Here is a 22,268-nt window from a genome sequence, read left to right on the forward strand (position 1 = left end):
TGGCCAAATATTATTAGGACAACTTGAAATTCTGAAATTCTACAATGGATAGAAGGAGAGGCAGATTAATGAAAGGCTATTTAAAAAGGAAAAATTAAAATAAATAATGGAAACTAAAGATAAATTCACTTCTCATGCTTTGCCTTGTAAGTGTCACTCAAAGCAATTGCAAAACATTTGAATAGAATGAATATCACTTTTGAAAATTTTCAAGTACAGCAAAAAGATAATACTCTTTCTGCAACCCATTTTTATTCAAAGTCATTACTCTTAGCACAGGTTGCTGTGTTGTGTTTTATTCCTGTTTCTATGCATCAGTTATAGAAATGCTGATGCAGATTTATATAGATAGATTCATACACTTTGATATCTTAAGATCTAGCAATTCTGCTATTGATAGTTAATTAATTTCTTCCATGGTTTTGTTGCTTAAAATCTGCTATGCACATTTTATCTGTACTAGTATAGTGACATCATTTCTATTATAGATACTTAAAAGGAATAACTTAGGAAGGGATTTCTGTATACTCACTGTCATTAACTCAATTGCTAAATCTGTCTCTCATAGGGATTTTGAAATGTTGCAAATGATTTGCTTTAGAAAATTGAGGCACTTAAATGAAAAAAAAAGTACACTATTTTAAAAGTACCCTACAATCTATGATTAATGAGGTAAAAACTGACTTCATCTGACACAAAATCAAGGCATGATATTGATCCCAAATGTGAGATCATCTATGGGTATAATTTGTGTCCTTTTTGTGATTATGACATGAGATGTGCGTGTGTGTGTGAGAGAGAACAAAAAGAGAAAATCACTTTGAAAATTTTGTTCGCATAACTTTGTAGAGCTCAGTATTTCTTTTACTCCTAAACGTTAGTTTGGGTTCTATTCCAAGTATAAAATATCACATGCTTTGAAAGTAAAATGTAAACTAACTTGGAGTCATTGACAGTAATCACTCTGATTGATCAAATCCATTTTCAGCATCAGCAAATGGCAAGAATAAATGTCATCTTTCCCAAGAAGAAAACTTCTACTCTTCTGTATTTATCTTTTTCTCAGATCAGCTATACATGCCAAATAGATATTTATCTGTATCAAGATGATAAAAAGAGCAGAATTATCAATTCTGCTTTTCTTCAGTGATTAACTAAAGGAGCTATTGATAATACCATTCCCATTCAGACATCATTAAGAGGCCACCTTTCTCTATGCTATTTAATGTTTGATCTAGTCAAATAATTTCAATATTTTCTAATAAAGTTTCCTTCTGAATAATGGTATTAAAATTGAGGAACCTATTTCACAGAGATTTATAAAATGAGTCTAAGCCTTTTAAATTAAATTTCAAGAAAATAAAACAAAATGTGCGTAAGTCTCAGCAAGTTGAAAAACAAAATTAATATAATAATATATAAATTTGGATGCCTTACTTTACTCTCACAAAATAAAATCAGTGTTTCTAATATTTTAAAATTAGAGAGTAGTAATTTGTGGACATAAAACTGCTGATGTGGAATTAATTAGTCCCTCCACATAACCTGCAGAAAAATGTGTCCCGTTCCTAAAGACAGACACAATGCTATGGTTTGAATGTTTGCCCTCCAAAATTCAGGTATTGCCATTGTGAAGGTATTAAGAAGAGAAGTGAGACCTTGAAGAAGTGAGGAAACCATGAGGGGTCCTCCGTCATGAATGGGATTAGGCATCCTTAAAAAGGGACTTGACTGAGGGAGTTGGTCTTTCTCTCTCCCACCTACTGCCCTGTGAGGATACAGTAAGAAGGCCCACACCAGACGCAGGCACCTTGATCTTAGACTTCCCAGATCCATGTGTGAGTGGCATGTTGGGAGTTTAATAAAAATCCCTATCACTTCAGTGTTAGTGTTTATTGAAAAGAAATTATTTAAAATTTGAAACCAGAGTGTGAGGGACATTTAAAAACTATAAGATGTATTTGCATTTAAGAACATAAATATTCTGAAACCACAGCAGGTCTCTCAGCAACGTTTTATGATTAAAACCATGATTTGAGAACATATCCAGCTTTTTTTAAGAGAAAATAATTGGGGAAGTAAATAATGCCTGGAAACAGAAAAAACCAGCCATACTATTGCATAAGATTCTTAGAGCTACCATGGCGTTAAAAAAAAAAAAGTAATACACTTGAAAGATACATTCAGGAATAGTGATTTTTAGCCAGGTGCTGTGGTTTTTGCTTGTAATCTCAGCTACTCCAGAGGCAGGAGCAGGTTCTTGAGCTTGGGAGTTTGAGACCAGCCTGGGCATCATATTGAGATCCCCATCTAAAGCAGTAACAATCGTAATCATCGTAAAATAATGGTAATAATTTTTGTGGTAATAAAGATAGAAACTGAAAGAGAAATGGCAGCAAGTACCTCTTTAATATGTTTTTTAATATTACAGAACATGATAACATCAGGTATAAATGTTCAGCTTAAAACAATACAAATTAAACCATTAAAATGTCTCATTTGTAGTTAAAGAGTGAACTATACTTCAGGTAATAAAGCACAAATGAGGTAGATAATTGGGGAGTAATTCTCAATAAAAACAAATATCATAACAAATATAAATAAGGCTAATTGGAAATTTGAATTTACAGAATGCAGTAGAAGAAAAAGAAAGAGGCAGTGATTTTGGAAAAAAGATAGAGAAATGGTTCTCATGAATGTGGTTGTCAAACATCAATGAAATCAAAACAAGAGTGTTACCAGCAATATCGAATGCTTCAGAGTAAACCTAGAATGAGAACAAATAAAATTGGAAAATACAGAGTTCAAGTAGAATGAGCCAAAAATTCAGGGGTGAAGCCAGGAGAAAGTGGAGTCATGGAATTTCTTACATGAGATGTTTTCAAGAAGACAACACTGATCAGAAAAACTCAAACTTAGTTAGATTAAAGGGTGGTTTGGGGTCATAAAAAAAAGTAGGTAGCAATCAAATCAGCAATCAAAATAACTATTTTCAGAATAACCAATTAATCACTAACCACATACAAAATACTGTTGTTATTATATGATATCTCTTCCCTTGCTTGGAAATCTTCATGTGGATTAAAAGGAGCTAGGGCTCATATGGAAAACATTGGCTTCAGGTTCTGAAAACAAAAATTCTCACTACTTGCTGTCAGTCACTGAGGAAGCACAGTCATTTTTAAGGGGAGAAATTTCCTTATTCGGAATTGTTTACTCTTTAGGTAAATTTCCCTGGCTTTGATTTTTTTTCAGATACATTAATACTCTGTAAACCAATCAAATACCATTTTCAGAAGTCCAACATTTTCCAATCAAGAAAAAAAAAATCTACTGAATTTGGTTTTGGTAATAAGTAAATAAGTGCATTACTTTTAAAAATATGTGAAGAATAATACATATTCATTTTAAAGACTCATGAAAATGAAAGAAAAAAAGTCAGCACAATTGATCATTTTCTGAATTGAAACACACCCTTCAGGCCAATCTTTCTTGCTCTCTCGTATTGGCTCTTCCTCACATCCTGTCCTCATAACACCCAACTGCTCTAAGGGACGGCCCGCCAACCTCTCCTGTTTCTATGTATACTCACTCTATTGATGTTTTACCACATTTAGTGGCTTTATGTATTCTGCCTACATTGGTGATTCTCAAGCTTTCTCTGCTGCTCTGACATCTCCATTGTATACCAGTAATATATCTCATTGTGTATTCCATATCCATTTTAATAAATAATAGCTAACTTGGCATGTCCAAAAGTCAGCTTCTAATCCTTCTCCCGACAAATTACTCCCTTACCATAGTGCTCCTTTTCTCAGTTAATCAAAAGGCAGTTTTGCCAGTGTCTTAGACCAGACATATTAGAGTCATCATTGACTCCGTTCTCTCCCACCCCATACGTCATCTCTCCATAAATACTAGGGAGGCTTTTACAGAATCTCACCACCTATTGCTTCTTTGACTGCCTCCAGCCTGCTGCTAGCTCCTGTTATCTCTTTACTATATCACACAATTACCTTACAGCTGATCTCCCCTTTTTTCTTTTTCTCCTTCAATTATTCTGACCCCAGTGTCCACAGTAAGCCCGGAAAATGGAAATCATTCCTTTTCTTGTTAACCCTCTGCTACATTCAAACTTACAGTCAAAACCAAAGTTTTTAAACCGATTTGCCTCCTCTTCATTTCTGGAGCTCATACACCACTACTCTTTCCATCACTCATGTTATTTTAGTCACAGTGGCCTTGGAATAGATTCTTGAATATGCCAGCTGCATTCCTATATCAAGGCTTTCACCAGCTGCAAATTTTCTGGGAACCCTCCCCTGAAAATATTCACATAGGCTTTCCTCGAACTCTTGCACCATTCTTTGCTCTAATTGAACTCTGTACTTGACCACTCCCCATACTCATTGCTCTCTATACCTTTTTTTTTCCTTTCTTTTTCTCCATAGTACTGACTCACATCTATCTGTGTTTTGCTTATTTGCTACCTAAAAAAGTAGGTAATATGGTTTTCTCTCTTCCATTAGAATGTAAAACCTATAAGGTGCACTAGTTTTGTGTCACTGCTATAACAAATTACCACACAATTATCAACTTAAAACACCACAGATTTGTTATGTCAGTTTTTGTAGGTCAGAAGTCCAGGGGTAGCGTAGATCTGCTGTGTCTTCTGCTTAGAGTCTAATGAGGCAGAAATCAAGATGCCAGCAAGGTTGCCTTTCTTTCTGGAGACCCTGGATATGTACATACCTGCTTTCAAACATGTTCAGGTTGTGGGAAGATTTCAGTTGCATGCCGCTGTCAGACTGAGGGTTCTTTTCGTTTGGTAGTTGTCAGCGGAGGGTATTTTTTCATTTCCAGAAGCTTCTTTAATTTCCTGAATCACAACCACTTTCATCTTCAATCAATGCCAGCTTGGTGGCTTGAGTTCCTCTTATGTATTAAATGTTTCAGACCTCTTCTTCTGCCTCATGTCTACCACTTCCAGCTAGAGAAAATTCTCTTCTTTTGAGTTCATGTTTTGGCCCACCCCAGTAGTCCAGAATCTTCTCACTATTTTAAGTTCTACAACCCTCATTATATCTCTGAAGTCCATTTAGCCGTGTAATATAGCATATTCCAAATCTCCACAGATTAGAATTTAGAATTTAGACATGGTTTTTTTTGGGTGTGGGGGATACATTATCCTGCCTACCACTAAGGTTATGAATTTGTGAGCGTATGCATATATATTTTTTCACAATCCCTGGCTCAGATTCAGTGTGAGTTAATACATGCTTTATACATTTTAAATAGTCAACTTTTGATGAATCCTCAGTTTAACATGGAAATAGCAATGTAATATATCCTAGTAGTGTTTAAAATAATGTTGCCAATTAAAGAACTATATTGTTTCTAACATATGCCCAAATATTTTAGATTCCTTTTAGTCCTATTATTTGTCTTAGAAGCTTCAAGAATTATAACCAAATTTAATACATACTTGGCATTGTTACTACAAAATGTATAATCTACTTAATGGCATAAAGGAAGGTCAGAAATCACTATGAAATAATAAGTAATATGATATGTCATGAAAAGATTTATGCCTGTTGAAAATTATGAAAATATATAGTGACAGTGGTAGAAAGAATCAGAAAAATTTTCATAAAGAAACGAGACTTGAAGTATTAAAATAATTTCGATTATATGTTATGCCTGTGGAAGAAACCATGTTGGGAGCAAGCCCCCTAGTCTGGCCATAAAACTGGCCATAAATAAAATCTCTGCAGCAGTTTAACATGTCCATAATGGCTATATCCTCCAAGGTGGAAGGTTGTGGGTTTACGGGAATGAGGGCAAGGAACACATGGCTTGCCCAGGGTGGAAAACTGCTTAAAGGCATTCTTTCTTTCTTCTTTTTTTTTTTCTTTTTTGAGACGGAGTCTGGCTCTGTTGCCCAGGCTGGAGTGCAGTGACTGGATCTCAGCTCACTGCAAGCTCCGCCTCCTGGGTTCATGCCATTCTCCTGCCTCAGCCTCCCGAGTAGCTGGGACTACAGGCGCCCGCCACCTCACCTGGCTAGTTTTTTGTATTTTTTTAGTAGAGAAGGGGTTTCACTGTGTTAGCCAGGATGGTCTCGATCTCCTGACCTAGTGATCCTCCCATCTCGGCCTCCCAAAGTGCTGGGATTATAGGCTTGAGCCACCGCACCCAGCCTAAAGGCATTCTTAAACCACAAACAAAAGCCTGAGCCATCTGTGTCTTAAGGGCGTGTTCCTGCTGCAGTTAATTCGGCCCATCCCTTCCTTTCCCTCAAGGGATACTTTTAGTTAATTTGATATCTGTAGAAACAATGTTAATGACTGGTTTGCTGTTAAAAAATATGTGGGTAAATCTCTGTTCCAGGCTCTCAGCTCTGAAGGCTGTGAGACCGCTGATTTCCCACTTCACATCTCTAGATTTCTGTGTGTGTGTCTTTAATTCCTCTAGCGCCGCTGGGTAAGGGTCTCCCCAGCTGAGCTGGTCTCGGCAAAAATCATAAATGAAATATGACAAAGGTGTAGATGTAAGAAAGCATATGGCCTATTTAAATGAGAACAAACAGAGTATGTAGATTTTCCTGGAAATAAATGGTATAAAGGGGGACAGAAAGAAATAAGCCAGGACACAATAGCATTAATAACTTCAATTTATTAAGCATAATGAAGAACCGTGGACACAAAGTTCCAATGGGTGCACCCAGAAAATAAACAAATACAAAAGTATATAACCTATCAGTTGGTGGCAAATGTTGTGGAAAACTAAAGCCTGGAAGGAAAGATGGAGTAGGTAAGGAAGGTACCCTTCAGATAACATATTTTAAGGACATATCTGAAAAAAAATGTGAAAGATGGATCTATGCTGATCTCTGAGGGAATAATCTTCTAAGAGAAGAAAGATAATATGCAATGATCTGCTGTAGGATGGGCCAAGAGCAAGTTTAATTTGTTTTAGAAACAAATTAAAGAAGAAGAAGGCCCCTATATGAGGAACAGAAAGAGTATGTGGGGGGAAGAAGAGTGGTAGGAGATGCCGTTATAAAGGGATTTACGACCTCATGGGAGAGGGCCTTGACCGAAACATTGAAGAATTCTGACTAGATTCAATGGATTGACACTGAAAACCTCCAGAGTTTCGTGGAAATAATTTGGAGTTTGTTTGTTTTGTCTTTTTAAAAGATGGCTCTGGAAGTGATATATAGTGTGAAGCCGAGCTGGAGGAGATTAAGGGTGAGAGACTTGTTACAGGGCTATTGCAATAATCTGGTGGGGAAGCAGAATATTTGTACTTGCAGATGTGGTGATTGCGTTGAAGCCAAACAGGGTATGAGATGCTGTAAAAGAACAATGGAGGGGAGACAGAGGGAAAAAAACAGGAATAGAATTTGATATAGAACTGCCAAACTTAATAAAAGGAAGGAAAAATCATTCGTGGGGGATAAAATATACTTCAATTAAAAAATATTTTATGTGTCACTGTTTGGATGTTGTATACAACCGCAATTATGGGATGCCTCAGATTCTCCAGGTCTTGCCTGTATCTAGAGTTTTCTCGACTTGATTCACCCAGCAGCAGCTACAACAACCAACTCACTATGCTTCTGAGGTTGTGGCACCTGCAAAGTCCTACCACCCGGGGCTGTTGAATCACATCTTGAGCTCCTCCTCCTCAAGAAAACTCCAATTTGACATAAGAATTTTAATTATCTCCTACTCTCTGGTTAAATGAATTAAGAAGCAAACGAACTAATCACTACCCTAATTTCAAGTCATAAATGATTTAAAGAGTTTATATAGAAAGAATAAAAATGAATGCATGGAGAGCAAAACAAGGCACAAAGCACAGATTGTAATAGGAGTTATACACCTGAAGAGACAGACAGGGAGACAAAGGCACCATGGCTGAGTCACATACTTGAATCTTAGCTTACTGGCAGCCTAAATAAAAAGGTTACAAAAGCAATAATAATAATGTCATTGCTTATAGAGTAAGAACACTGTGTTCCTCTGGGGGACACGAAGCTTTCCTGGAATAATTTCTGATTTGTTTTTCTTTCGAGGACCTTACATCAGAGACAATCTATGACATAAAGCTCAATGGACTCAACCACATTTCCTCAGCAAATGTAATTGTGGGTTTTAAAACCTGATTTTGATAGGTCCTTTGAAGAAAGATGAGACTATGACACTGAAGTGAAACTCTGATAAATTTGGGGAATGGATAACAAGGAATGCAAGAAAATAATCTACACCTTTTTCTAGTAGAAATTTCAAATAAAATTACAAATAGCACACGAGTTTACAGCTTTCCAATGGTTAGCTTATTCTTTTCTAGTGGAATGGATATACAATTATGGAATCATATGTCTCTGCTATTGGTGGTTTGGACATAAGACTTTTCGTCTATTTTTTTTTTTTCTTTTGGGGGATTGGTGAGGACACCAGGGTAGTCACAAATCTTTGACATTCCTTAATATGCAGGACAACATTTCTCAGTCACTGCTGCTTCCACACTGGTGAATTTGTCCTGACTCAATATTGACAGGCCTCTTTGTTCTAAAACACTTTAAAATCTCTTCCCAGAAATGTTATCTATAGATGTAAGAACTATGTATAGAAAAAAAATATATAAAGATATATAGATATAAGAACTAATATCTAAGATTACAAACGCACTTCTCAATAGCTACAATTATTCTTTTTTCCTGCTTTGCAATTTTTTTCCCCTTTGGATTCACTTTCGCTGACACACAACATTCTGTAGTTCTTCCACTGAAGGCTGTGGATAGTTACATTTCATTCTGTTGTATGTTGAGGTTGATTTTAAGTAATATGCTTTTTATCATTCTCATGTTTTTAATGTTTCCTTGTTATTAATGAACGTTAGTATTATGACTACACATCTAGAACTGAATGTAAAATATTTTATTTACTTTTAACTTAATTCAGAGTATTACTATTTTAGAGACAAGCTTTCACTTTGCCACTCAGGCTGGTGTGCAGTGGCATTGTCACAGTCCACGGTAGCCTCAGACTCCTAGGCTCAAATGATTCTCCCACTTCAGCCTCCTGAGTAGCTGGGATTACAGGGGTGTGCCACCCTGCCTAGCTAATTGTTTTGTAGAGATGAGGTCTCACTATGTTGCCCAGTCTGGTCTTTAACTCCTGGCCTCAAGCAATCCTCCTTCCTCAGTCTCCCAAAGTTGTGGGATTATAGGCTTAAGCCATTGTGACTGTTCTCAATTTATAATCTTGAGAATGCATGTCTTTTCTGGGACCCTTTTTCCAGACTAGTTTTAATTTTTATTTACTAGCAAATCAAATTAGAATGGTCTCTGAACCATATATTCAGCAAGTTAGCAGTTTAAGCTCCCAATCTTTGTTTCTTATTTCAGAAGAAGTTAAATTTTGATTTTCCATTCAGATATACTTTCTTTCTTGTCTGTCATTACAATGTATTTGGAGATGGGGGTGAGGTTGAAAGCATTAACTCAAAAAATTCATTTTGAATGATAAATGCATTAGTAATAATGGCTGATTTTCTTGTAAATGCACAAAAGTGATTTTGAGTGAAAGAACTCAATATTTACTTTTTGAAATGTTTCATCATTTTTTAATGTTAACAATAATATTTTAAAAGGTTAAAAAATAAACATATTTTAAGGTAAAAATTATGAATACAAATATGTTGGGGAAACATATTTTATGAGGGGAAAGGATTTGCCATCATGGAATTCCACTCGGTATTAATGCCAAGGCTTCCCTTCTCCACCGCCTTTGATCTTCTGTGTATCAGGTAGCTAAGCATTTAATCTGTATTAAATTAAGTGTAAAGATTTGAGTGACTGGGTTATTAAAAATACATGTCTAGTTACAGCATTTCAGATGGGTTTCAGTCAGTTTCTGGGGAACTGACAGACATTATTCTGTTAAAAAATTTAAAATCAAATTACAGAAAACCATTGATGGAAGACACACATCCTGCAGTGAGCGTGGGTTCTAATGATAGACCATTATTATACTTGGGGGCACTGGTCAGATGAAGTGTTTATGGTGTTTCCAGGTATAGTCATCTTGTCTCTGGCTTCAAATTCTAAAGCAGACCTATACCTAAAGAGTCCATCATTTATTTCCCTGAAACCAGAAAGTCTAGCTCGTTTTATATTTTATTTACAATTCTACTTTTGTAACATAAACTGAATGCTTGTTTCTTTCAGTTCATCCTTTTTAATTCCCAGCAGTTTCTCTTGCAAGTCAAAACCTAAACAGCAGTTTTTATTTCTCCTTTAGGTTCCAGCTTTAATGATCCTTCTGCAGGTAATGTGAGCATCGCTGACTGATTTGCTCTAACTCCAAGATTCATATATTTCCCATCATGCCATGCTCCCTTCTTCTTGTTTAGCCCTGTAGTGAATCAGGAAAAGGTTACCTACAAGCTACATGGTTTGGAAAATAAAGTTTAATATTCCAGGTTATTGTCTCTCTCCACGTTTAATTTGAATATATATAAAAACGTACTCATAACAAGTAGTCTTTAAATGATATAGAAATATATGGACAATTGTGTTTTTATATACTCTCATTCTTCCAACAAGATGAAACTTTCATTGGTTCCTTTTAGACTGAAATTCTGGAAATAGCATAAGTATGCATTTTAGAAACAATGAAGCAAATTTCTAAAATCAAAGGAAGAGTGCTCTTACATAATCATTTAACTCGTCACTCTGCTGAGTAGAACTACAACTAAAACACAGATAGGAAACATTTTTTTTTCTTTAAAATTAGATCAAATGCATCGGCATTTTTGCAGATTCAGCACAGATGTTAGCATTTCCCAGACAGAGCTTATGAGACACATACAGCTATTTTACACTCTGGAGGGTTTCCAATATCACTACTTACCTAAATGACATTTGAGATGGTGGCACTTAATGAGGTACACGTAATGTAGTACTTAACTCATGACATCTACCAGGCAGAAAATACTTTATTAGCTGATCCTGTTCTATGAATATAGATTGATTTTTCCTCATGGTTAGGAAAATTGGCTCTTCAGCTATACTTCAAGATAGAGTTAACTGGGTCCATCTAGCAAATTAGAGTAGGTTTCCTTGCATAAATGACGGCGTAAATGGGAAGGGGTACTTAAGGCTGGTGATCTTTGTCCCTAGGCATCATGTTTATCGATTGCCCTACATTCAGGTCAGGAAGAAAGGTCTTACCTTACAGTTTGTAGAGCCACTGGAGTTTAATCACTGTGCTACAAAGCATTAGGTAATTCTGTTTTGTTCAATAAATGAATTCTTTAAATGTCAGGGTTTTAGCAGACTAGGACCTTGAAAAAAGTAAATTTTCTTTCATGTTCCTTGTTTCCGAATCACACTGTCTTTGATCCAGAAATACAAATATGTTTTAGTTATTGTTACAGTAACTGATATTGTTGAGTACATGGCGAAGGCTTAGGGCTGTGTCATTGAAAATGGAGTAGGTCAAAGATGCATGAGGCTGCTCCTACTTTTTAAAATAAAAAAAAACTTCCAGAAAAGGAAGATAGATAGAAGTAGAGGTAAAGAGAAAGACAGACATTGAGAGAGATGGAAAAAAGAGACAGAGGGTAGAGACGAGAAGGGAAAAGAGAGAAAGAAGTATTGAATACAAATAGTAAAAATTTTGTAATTCAAGCTTAATGGGTCTTCAGAAAAGGAGAATTTTCATCTAGGTATAGTAAAGAGGAAATGCTGACAGAGGAAATATGACTTGAGTCCAGTTTTAAGGATATATAGAATTGGCTTAATTGGAGAGCAAAGATAAATTGCTTCCAGTTTGGTAAAGAGAATAAGTAAACTTCCTGAGGTAGATAAAGAATTAATTTGTAAGTAACAGAAATGAAAGCTACTTGAATAAATGAAGTGGAAGCCAGTATGAGACATAGCACTACTAGGCTATAGTTTTTAAAAATTATTTTAAATTATTTAGAGACGGAGTCACTATGTTTGCCCAGGCTTCACTTGAGTCTTCTGCCGCAGCCTCCCAAATAGCTGGGACTCTAGGCATCCTGCTGGAGCCAGCTCAGATGTGTTATTTGTCAACTATGTTATATATTTTATACTTTCATATTTTCTTTTAATTTCATATTTGAAGACTTACAAAGAAAATGTAAACTTTTTGTTATCAGGATCGTGAAGAAAATCTAGATATTATGTGGAATAAATCAAAGATAAGGCAATTTTTGTGAAAGTTAAAATTATATTCCCTTTTTCTGTGAAATAATTTTTGGTTACAATATTTATAGTTTTTCTGGAAAGATAAGATTAAGAAGAAATATAAAACTTGGTATTAACATGTGAAAAAGATTATGTTGCTATTGATGGTGCCAAAGGGAAAAATCAAAACAACTGGATAAGAATTACATGCAATTTAGTTTCCAGTAAAAGTAATAACAGAGTGAAACATTAGAAATGGCATTATAATAAGGACATAGTATCCCATTACTGAATATATTCAAATACAATATGCATGCTTCTTAGACAATGGGTGCTGTAGATGATATCTTACGTTATTTTGTATAGCATCTAGGGTTGTTTCTCTAAAAATGTACTATCATGTAAATAAATTCACTAGGCCAGGTAAATTCAAATTATAGAAGTCTTGGGAATAGACCTGGTGTGGTGGCTCATGCCTGTAATCCCAGAACTTTGGGATGCCGAGGCGGGCAGATCACTTGAGGCCAAGAGTTCAAGACCAGCCTGGCCAACATGGTGACATTCCATCTCTACTGAAAATACAAAAATTAGCTGGGCGTGGTGGTGCACGCCTGTAGTCCTAGTTACTTGGGAGACTGAGGCAGGAAAATTGCTTGAATCCGAGAGGCGGAGGTTGCAATGAGCCAAGATCATGCCACTGCACTCCAGACTGGGCAACAGAGCCAGATTCTGTCTCAAAATAAAAAAAAAAGTATTGAAAATAAATGTTCTTGATGATATGGCCACAAAAAAAGAAACTATTTCACAACAAGATAGATAAAACGTGTTTGTAGTTATTAAGGTACTATTACTCTAGAAGTGATACAAGAAATTAAAAAAATAAAATTTCTCTTGGAAATTCTTATTAAAGTCTTCTGAAAGATTAATAGATTATATAACTTTGGCATAGGGTATCTTTCTTTAGAGCTTGAGAGTAAGTTAAAAGATTGGTCCATAAGGAAAAAATTTATTATTTGGTATTATTAACATGGTTTTGTTCAATATTTATTTTTAGGTCTAAAAATGTCATGAAGCCAAATATATATCATTTTTTTCTGATTTTAAAAAGATATTTTTCAGGATTTTAAAAAATAACATTCTTTCTGGTTACTTTTAGTTTAAAAAATGGAAAAGAGTAGAGAATGAATTCATAGAAATGTGTACATGGACACACTGGGTCATACCTAAGAGGTATTTCAATTAGAAAACATTAATCTGCATGTAGTAGAAAATGCAAGTTAAAGTGGTTTAAACAATGACAACGTTCATTGTCACATATAACAAGAAGCTCTAGAATATTTATATTATTCAGTCTACTAATTAGGCATTTTGTCAACATCATGCTATAATCAGAAGAGCTTTTCATCTTTGTAGTGTCTTATGTTCAGTGCATTGGTTTGATCTTCAGGCTATTTTCCTTTATGTTTGCAACATGCCACATCAAGACATTATTCTGGGATAAGAAAAAGATTGTATGTTCCTGTATTTTTTAAGTGGTGAGAGACATTTTAAGAAGACATACCACCCCTCTCAGACCTCCATCACATATCTCATGTCAGAAAATGATAACAACTCCATCTTGTAAGCATGTACCTTCACGGGAACAGAACCACCATATAACTGACTTAAAAAATTAGGATTTGCCCATGAATCGCATGCATGTGTTGTAGATACCAAAACAAATTTAGGCTTTGCCAGTAAGAAAGAAAGGAAATGGCTGTCATACTGCCAGTATGAAAGAAAGAGAGAGTGGCTATCATATCCAAAATATACAATGATAATTCATCTGTAACTGATGAGCAAATTGCATATTTTTTCCACTCTATTTCTGCAAATAGTTTCTTGCTGAGCCAAAACTCTTGGAATAAAATGCAAGTATTATGAAACAGAAAACCGCTTAAACTTCTTACTGCTATAATCAAAGCAATTTGCTTTGGGAAATGAAAACTAAAAATGAACACAATGTAATATGTTCATGATTTTGCCTTTTTTAAAAATGTCAGCTTGAGGGAAATTCCATGAGTCGGTAAGTATCTGCACAGATGAAAATGTACATAAACCGCATATGTGCACATAGGTACACATATATACACACATACAAATATTTGTGAATATTTAATTACCAAACAATTAACCAACTGTTCGGCTTACCTGTTTATATTCAGCACTGGGGCCGTCATGACCAAAAATGAAATAATTGGCTGAAGTGCTTCCAGATAAATGTATGTTAGGTGTACCACAGCAAGTGCTTACCTGTGCAATTGATACTTTCTTACTTACAGAATCTGCAAAACTGGATAAAAGACTTCTTTTCCAGTTGTTCATTTTTCTTTTAGGTTTGTAATGCTCATTAGTAAATGTAATTATGTCACTTCCAATGACAAATTACAGCACAATTTTGTTTAAGTTGAGCTCCTCACTTTGATTACTGCATGTTGACCTATTGTTGCCTGTCCCACCACATGCAAATTCCCTTTCATTATAATGTTAGAATTAAAATAATTTCATAATTTTATTTCATACCAGTATATGAAAAGCTTAATTAAATTGTTATTGTGTGTGTATGTGTATATGTGTTTTCAAGTTCTTAACTATGAATTTATCACAGATCACCAAAATGTTTTCACCTTTTTAAAAATTTTCAGTATGTTACTATGATAGTGATATTCACAACGGTAACCAAATGGTATGGAAAGTTTTACAATACTAAAAAGTAATTATATATAATTCAAATCTGTTTACTAGAGTAGTTAAGTATTAAAATATTTTTCAATCAAATTATTTTTTTTTAATGTGAATACCAGGTACCCAGTGTAGATCCAGTTAGTGGAGCATGAAACTTACATACTTTGGGGATGATTTATTTAAGGAATAAAGATATAAAATTATAAAATTAAACTTTTAGTAAATAAAATATTTATTTAAAATAAATGCACACCACATCAAATGATTACAATTTGGCAGAAATGCTAGCATAGAAATGCCTTCTGGCTGCAACCTACTTCCCTTCTCATCTAGAATATTCTGTAACTCCTAGAAGCCTGACCAAGTAAGAAACACTGAAACTAACTTTGTTTGTTAGTGTATCCTCCTCTGAAAGTAAGCCTAAAATAATCAGTATCTTTGATTTAAAAACAAAAAACTACTCTCTCTCCATTAAGGATAAATGAGAATTTGCTATATATTCAAATGGAAATGTATTTCAACATAAAATCTAAGGCAATATATAAAAAGTATCTGGCTTCAAATTGATTAATTTTTTACTGATAACCCAGCTTTTTGTTTGCAAATAATAACTTTTACAGTTCTTTCCATTTTTACGTGCTAGAATTATCATTTAAAACTATAAACACATACTTACTCTCTAATTCTTTTCTCAGTGTGTTATCAGCTATTCCAATGGAATATTCAATAACTATTAAAGAATAATATATTATTCAATAGTAGCTTGAGATTTTATTCCACAAGGGCTATTATCATAAAAATATTGCAAATGCTGAAAATAAATAAATAGGCTGAAAAGGGCTGTTATCTCTAAGGTCAAGGACAGGAATACTCATGTGAAATAAAATTTCTCCATAAAGGTTAAATGAGAAGCTTTTTTATTTTCTCTTATTTTTGAAGAAATTTTAGATAATATAGGTACATTTTAATTTTGAATGTAATTAGAATATGTAAAAATTCTTGGACCCATGCTCTAAATATTCTTAAAGTCTGCGAAGATAGATAGTTATATATTCAATGATGACATTTATGACAAAATATTATGACAATTCTTGAAAGGCAGGTCTCTATAAGACCTGATTTCACTTTTGTGCAATTACATTTTGAGAAATGTTTATTTTTTAATATACTCAATAAACTGCAGTGCTATGTTATTACTACAACCATGTCAAATTTAATGTGCCCACAATCAAGAAGCAGCCAAACAACCCTGTGCAAACCTTTAGTGTTCACTTTTTAAAGAGTTTTAAGCATTCTCATCATCATGGTGGAACAAGTACAACTTGGTTAAGATTTCTTCCATCTACAGTATTTTGTTGAAGTTTTGAAATAACAATGAAGGGTCACAATTATATTTTAAATATTGAGAGGCTAAGAAGTCTGCTCCTATTCCCACACCATACTGGATTTTACTATTCAGTAAAATGTAATAGAAATATAAAGACATGGTTCATTATAGAGTCAAGACTGTAGTTGTACACATCACATAAATATATGTAACTATTAATAACCACATTTGATGTATGAAAATAATTTTTAAAGTTTTTTCTTTGATTATAAAGGCAATAATTCTGGAAAGATTTGTAAGAATATATCAAAGAAGAAAAACTGGTCAGTTCTTAAATTCTCACCATGGACTAAATTTGAGATTGCCCATATACATCTAGACTGTATTTTCATAGTGATGTAATGAATAACAGATATTATATGAGTACATATTACAGGGAGAAAATATTGAGGAGATCCCATTCTTCTGTGGATTACAAATAATGTTCTTAGGGAATAATTTTGCCCCAAAATGAACTACTCTAGTGCCATATTTACATTTAATTAATGTGTTTTATGTGTCTAATTTCTCAACTTCTTGCTCGGCAATAAAATAATGTAAATACAATGATTTTATATACATGCTATGATTATGAAAAAATAGCTATTCCATTTTCCATGTGTATGAAAATCTTAGAGGCTCTAGATATAAAGAACAGGAACAAATAATATTTTGTTTTGTTTTTGTAAGTTTCTGTATTCATTTGCTAGGGCTGCCATAAAAAGTACCACGAAGAGAGTGGCTTTGAGAACTGAAATGTGATGTCTTACAGCTCCGGAGGCTAGAAGTCTGAAATCAAGGTGTCAGCAAGGTTGGTTGCTTCTGGTGGCTATGAAGGAAGGTCTGTTCCAGGGCCCTTGGCTTGTAGGTGGTTGTGTTCCTGGCCTCTGTTCACATAGTTTTTCCTCTATGATGGGTGTCTGTGTCTAAATTGCCCCTATTTATAAGGATACTAGTCATATTGGTTTGGGGTCCAAATTAATGACCTTTTTTCACTTGATTCCCTTTATAAATATCCTGTCTCCAGTAGGTTACATTCTGGAGACTAGGACTCTAATATGCCTTTCTTTGAGAGGACACAATTCAACTCATGAAAGGGTCCCCTTGCCTGAATACAATACAAAATAGTTACATATTTATACTATGAAATACGTGTATGTATAGTGAGACATACAATTTCTCATAACGCTTATTTTAGATATTTTAACATATCGGTGAGTGCACATAAATGCATATGTACACACACACACACACACGTCATTAACTTATACGCCTGACCATGTGTTAGTTGAATTAATCAAAGGCATGTCAAGAACACAGTTTATGAAAAGAATAAGCTAAATCATCCAGTGAAATGAGTGCTATGCAGAAGTTCAAAGTATCACAGAAATGAACATTACATTAGAATAAGACAGGCGAATGGATTTCAGTGGAAAGCTTCCAGTTTTAGAAATTATATTATATTAAAAAATAATCCTGTAAAATCTAAAATCTATTAGACTTATTGCTGTAGGTGATTTTTTAAAGTTTTACCACATTGAACTTGGCTCATATATATACTGGAATTTTAGAAATATAAAACAGTATTATATCTGATCTGTTCAATTCATCTATATTATATGTCATATGATTTTAATAACATTATTTCAAAGGCATTTCAGGCAAAGTCGGTTTCGAATTAATTTATAATTCTTTGACTCACAAATCAAAGAATAAAATACTCCTTGCTATTTCTTCAGAGGTAGAAAAAAAACTGAATGTCTATAGAAGATGGGGCAATCTGAAGCTATTTTATTTGGAAGCATTATGATATAATATATTTTTATGGAAAATATGAGATGCATGACCTAAATAAAAATATGGTTTACAGCTGTTCATTGGCATACACAGATACATATTTAAAAATTGTACCATTTTTGGCTGGGCGCAGTGGCTCCCGCCTGTAATCCAAGCACTTTGGGAGGCTGAGACGGGCAGATCATCTGAGGTCAGGAGTTTGAGATCAGCCTGACCAACATGGAGAAACCCCGTCTCTAATAAAAATACAAAATTTTTATCCGGGCGTGGTGACACATACCTGTAATCGCACTTACTCGGGAGGCTGAGACAGGAGAATCGCTTGAACCCGGGAGGCGGAGGTTGCAGTGAGTGCAGATCACGCCATTGCACTCCAGCCTGGGTCACGAGAGTGAAACTCCATCTCAAAAAAAACCCCACAAAATTATACAATTTTTATTTCTCTTTACGGTTCATAATACTTGGATTAAAATACTAGCACTTTAAACATATACAACTTAAAGTATTAATTTCCATTTATCAAAGTAATTGTCAGCAATATAAATATTTTAATTGTAATTAGCTTTTATATGAACTCAATTATTATTTTTTCCATGAATCAGCACAGTATCTTTTGTTTCTCTAAATTTCTAACTGTAGTGCTGACCTGTGAAGTCTAAGAAGAGTTGACTTATAGACATCATCCTTCCTTACTCTTGAACCATTATATCCAAGCCTGGGTATAATTAGTCATATGCCACTCATAGATAAGAATAAATTCTGAAAATGCTTTCTTAGGTGATTTCATTGTTGAGTGCGAACATCATAGAATGTACTTATATAAACCTAGATAACGTAGCCTCCTACACACCTAGGGTTTATGGTATAGTTTATTAATCCTAGGTCACTGACTCGCACAGCATGTTACTGTCTTGAATACTGGGAGCAATCTTAACATGATGGCGAGTATGTGTGTATCTGAACATATCTCAACTTCAAATAGGTACATTACAAATATGGTATTACAATTTCACAGGACCATTGCCAGATATGTGGTCCACCATTGACTGAAATGCCATTACGCAGCACAGGACTGCCAGCAGCCTTATCACCAGTAGCAGATGGAACAACCTGGGGCCCTGTAACCAGGAACAGTAGTCCCAGGTTATGTTCCTGAGTCTTTAATTTAGCCACCTCTCCATTCTTTGAATGTGATCCCTCTCTTTTCACCGCTTGAAATTCAGTGCTTGACTGACTTCTGGAAAGGTAGCTATCTAGAGACTCCTACAATGACCTCATCTCCTAAAATGGCCCTATGGATATTAATGCCAGTCTTACTCTGAAATCAGTTTTCCTTTTTATTTATTTTGCAATGTTTTATTTATTGTAAAAAATTGGAAACAATCATATTTCCACTTACCAGCTTTACCAAATCTCAATCTTATGAGAAATTCACATCAAATTTTTAAAGAAATTAAATACGATAGATCTATAACTCCAATGCAATTGTATAGAACTCCGCTTTCTAGAAGGGCATGTAGATTCTCATTGTTGCGTGTCTTTAATTACGCTTGATATTGTTTATGGCTTAACATTTTGTAGCTTTGAAGAGATTGAAATGATTTTTTTTTTCCCTTCAAAAGTCCTTGCACTTTCTGAGGCTCAGTATTACATATACTTTATTTTATCATTTGCATTAACTCTTCTCTAAATTGTCCAGTTCATTTGTCCATCTTTCTATTGGCCTATTTATTTTATTGCTACTGGTTTGAAGTGTATTATTCTGTGTATATTTTCTAATTGGAAATTGACAATAATTTCTCCCAGTCTGTGATGTATTCATTTATATTTGTTTTCTTTTCCTTTTTGTTTTTCTAAATATTTTCATTGCAATATAATCAAGCCACTTAATCAAATATCTGGGTATCCTGGGTCCCAGTCAAGTTGACACATAAAATTAACCATCACAGATCTTTACTGTGATTAATGCAATACCGGTCCTATATTAGGAACTTATTTTATGTTCAAAGGAAAAAGTAAATAAAGACAATAACTATTAGCAGCCATATTGACAGTAGCAAATATGAACCAATTTTGCTACTATATTTGCTACTTGTAGGGGCCCTATAAGCAGGGAGAGTAGTCTTAGGTTCTTTTCCTTTATGGTTTATACTTTTGTAATCTGTCCAGACACATTTATTCCAATTTTGTGATAGTTTATTTTTATCATAATTGTGGCTTAGTAGAACATTTTTTTTTTCTTACTATTTTCATGCTTTGGTCATTTCTCTCTATTCATTTAAAATGACATTTTATACTAATTGATGTTCTAATATTGAGCTATTCTTACATTCCTGGGACTAACTCTTCTTGGTCATAATTTTTCAAATTACTACAAAAAAACTATGCTTTAAAGTTATATTTAACATTGCTAATTTAATACTTGTAAGATTAGTTTATAGTTTACATTTTATATACTGTGATGCTCTTAGGCATTAAGGTTATGGATTTAATTAATAGCTTTACGTTTTTGTTGTTTATTGGTCCATTTACTCCTTCAAATAGTTTATTTAATTTGGGGATCATTTGTTCTCAGATGGTTTAAAATTCTTTTATAAAACTTATTTTATAAAATTGTTGGCCTTGGTTTTTTTTTTTTTTATTGTATTTGAATGGCTTCAATGGTTCTTTGTTTAATTTTTCTATCTCTTCTTCACCCAAATTTGTCACATTAAAATTCGCTATAATTTATATATGCATATATTTGAATTTATAAGCAAATAGTTATGTACAGTGTTATATTCATCTTTAATATTAAAAACAAACTTTATGTGGTCAATTTTAAAAGCTATGTTTATTAATTATACTTATCTGTTTTTATTACATTCCACTTTTGAAATTTATAAAGAAACCCTACATCTTAATTAAAATGGTTCTTAGAATAATCAGTTTACTTTTTCCTTTGAACACATAATAAGTTCCTAATATGGCACAATTATTGCATTAATCACAGTAGAGTCCTGTGATTGTCAATAGTATGTGTTAACTTGACTGAGGCATAGGATGCCCAGATATCTGCTTATACGTTATTTCCAGGTGTGCTGGTGAGAGTATTTGTTGACTAGCATTTAAATTGGTGAACTGATAAGGCAGCTAACCCTCCCTAGTGTGAATGGGCAACATATAATCTGTTGAGGGCATTAATAGAACAAAAATGCAGAGGAATGTTGGATTTGCAATCTCTCTCTCTCTCTCTCTCTCTCTATTTGAACTGAAATATTAATCTTTCCTTGCCCTTGGCGCTTCTGGTTTTCAGCCTTCAGCCTTGTAGTGAAATCTGTAACCCTGGGCATTCCAGTTCTCAAGCCTTTGAACTACACCACTGGTAGCCTTCTTGGGTTTCCAGCTTACAGAGAGCATATCACGCAACTTTTTTTGCCTCCATAGCTGTGAATCCAATAGCTTATAATAAATCTGTGTATATATGCATCTATGTATGTATGTATGTATGTATGTATGTATCTATCTATCTATCTATCTACCTATCTTTATCTATCTATCGATAGGTTCTGTTTCTCTGGAGAACTCTAATACAAAGCCAATAATGTTTTATGAAATAATTATATGGAAAGATAATTGGAGTAAACTTCAAAGTAAAATACTGGAGATGCTTTTTTATTCCAAATTATAATGATCTCAAGTATCTATGAGAAAGAGTTATTAGCTTATGTAACTGGATGGTACATGAGTATGTCTGGCTTCAGTCAGCCTTTTCCAGAGACTCACATGATGTTGTCAGAGCTCTAGTTCTGTATCTGAAATCTGATTATTTCTCATTTTCTTTCTGTTGTTATTGACCTGCCTCTAAATGCCAGCAAACATTATCTATTTGCTAATATGTACCTGCTTGGATTCCAAGTATACAAATAATCACTTATACAAATAAGTCACTGATACAAATGCTGGGTTGAAAATAAACTTTTAAGAAAGATCAGTACAGATTTGTTTTTGGGCAGATGATAACAGTGAACCAAGGCTCTATCCAAAGAATTCTGGAACAAATTACCATAAAGTATCGATGGAGTGTTCTCTGATTCTCAACCATATCCATGTAGAACAATTCTCAAAAGAACCAAAATGGGTTGTGGAGAGCTAAACATTTTGGAAAAGCCAAAA

General features: G+C 34.1%; 1 long non-coding RNA gene across 2 annotated transcripts in view; it reads left to right on the forward strand.

Moving 5' to 3' along the window:
* The first annotated feature begins 16,144 nt into the window (after nt 1–16,144).
* The window catches only part of LOC103882690, a 90,628-nt gene continuing 84,504 nt past the window's right edge, over nt 16,145–22,268 (forward strand). Inside the window, exon 1 of one of the 2 annotated variants that reach the window (XR_002520863.2) lies at nt 16,145–17,127. This is a non-coding gene — a long non-coding RNA (uncharacterized LOC103882690). The remainder of the gene's footprint in view (nt 17,128–22,268) is intronic. The other variant, XR_002520862.2, reaches the window with a different exon arrangement.

This window comes from Papio anubis, chromosome 4 (assembly GCF_008728515.1).
Source record: "Papio anubis isolate 15944 chromosome 4, Panubis1.0, whole genome shotgun sequence".
In the NCBI taxonomy this organism is placed as follows: Eukaryota; Metazoa; Chordata; class Mammalia; order Primates; family Cercopithecidae; genus Papio; species Papio anubis.